Source organism: Emiliania huxleyi (assembly GCF_000372725.1).
Source record: "Emiliania huxleyi CCMP1516 unplaced genomic scaffold EMIHUscaffold_9, whole genome shotgun sequence".
NCBI lineage: Eukaryota > Haptophyta > Isochrysidales > Noelaerhabdaceae > Emiliania > Emiliania huxleyi.
The window spans coordinates 1,278,232-1,280,060 of NW_005195301.1; the positions used below are offsets into that span (position 1 = coordinate 1,278,232).

Here is a 1,829-nt window from a genome sequence, read left to right on the forward strand (position 1 = left end):
GTGAAGCGGAACCTCGGCTCCGCCTTCGCCTCGTTGATCGCAGTGCCCGGGCTCACCACCTCCCGGCACACGACCTGCGTCCGCCAGCTCCGCTGGCACTTGTCGGTGAGGTCGTGTCTGCTGACGAGCTGCGTGTGCGCCTCTCGCAGCTCGTCGAAACACTCTCCGGGCGCGGTCGAGACGTCGAGATCGGCGAAGGGCCTGTGTAGCTCGCGGATCGGCCGCGTGACGAGAGCCCACGTACCAACCCACGCCGCGCCGCGAATGTCCTCGGCGCTGGTCAAGCCCATGCCGCCCATATTGACTGGCAGACGCGCCTGCTTGAGCGCCCGCACCCACTGGACATCCTCGCGCCCAACTCGCGCTCCGCCGACAAGCTCGTACAGGCTGTCTGCAATCAGCCTGTCGTGCTCCTTTGCCGCCGCCAGGGTGACGCTGGGAGGCATTGTGCGGAGGAAGAAGGTGAGCGTGGTATTCATGCAGAAACGGATCAGCACCTGTGAGAGCTGCTGCGCCGTCCGGACCTTCTTGGAGTCGCGCAGGGCGAGAATGCCCGGAAGCGGCAAAGAGAAGAAACTCACGGAACCGGGGAACACACACACACACACACACACACACACACACACACACACACACACACACACACACACACACACACACACACACACACACACACACACACACACACACACACACACACACACGCGCGCGCACCGTGCGACCACGAAGGCACCTACGACGGCAGCTGCGTGAATTCGGAGGAAGACGCTGAGACCACTAGGGGATACTGGAATGAGGCGGCTGGTAACCTCGGGAATCCGACAGCGGCGGGGCTAAAGGACAGTGCTATATCGATAGACGACTCCGAAGCCTTCCGTGGCTGCCACTACTCGACCACTGATGTCTTCTACACCGACCCAAACGGGGACACGACAACTCAGCAAAAGCCGCAGTGTGACTTTGAGGATTTCGAAAACGGCGAGTACAAGAATGCTTGGTATGGCTGCGACTGGGGCGGTTGCGACGAGTGGATTTGAGCCGAGCGAGGACGTCGAGCGCGCTGAGAGGATTGCACGGGGCGCCCGGGAGCAGGCGCCCCACAGAGCCCACGCCGACGATGCCGAGAGTGTCTGGGCACTGGGGCCCGCGCCCCAGTCGCCACTCGCGCAGAGATACGGCCAAGGGGCATGTTCAAAAGCCGCATAAGCCAGAAAAAAGATAAAAGTCTAGGTCCCTGACCTAACTCAGAGGTTTCACGAAGCTCGCACGACAACACGTACAGCAACACAGTACAGCCACGAACCGGAGTCATGCACTCTCTCATGCTCTCGGGTGTCGGAGATACTAACAACACGATACGATTCACCATATCTATCCCAGCATGGACGGGGCGCGCGCACTGCATAGCCCTCTGAAGAGGCGTTCCCAACTCACACCAAAACCACAGCGCCGCCCGACGACGCCGCCGGCGCCGCGGTCGCCCCCGCCGCGCTAGCGGCCGCCTCTTTGGACTCCTTGGGAAAGAGGGGCGCTTTGCAGAGGGGGCACCCCGCCGCCTTGCCGCGGAAGACAAGCCATTGCTCTATGCAGCCAGCATGGAACTCGTGGCCGCATGGGAGCACAGTGAGCGGCTCCTCCACGCTGCCCTCCTCCATGCAGATGCAGCAGAACCCGAGGGAAGAGCCGCTCGCCAGAGCGCACCGCCCCTCTTCGAGACTCCGCTGCCGCAGCCCGCTCGCCGCCTCCGACGCCCACTCACGCCGCGCCCGCTTGCGTGCCTCGGCATCTTGGTTCTCGAGGTGCCTATCGAGAGAGGCCTCCGCTTGCGT

At 62.9% G+C, this 1,829-nt stretch overlaps 1 protein-coding gene across 1 annotated transcript in view; it reads right to left on the reverse strand.

Annotated features, from left to right (window-relative positions):
• Positions 1–1,829, reverse strand: part of EMIHUDRAFT_62317 (hypothetical protein) — a gene marked incomplete at both ends in the record, with an annotated part of 6,038 nt that overhangs the window by 1,606 nt on the left and 2,603 nt on the right. The window lies entirely within an intron of this gene.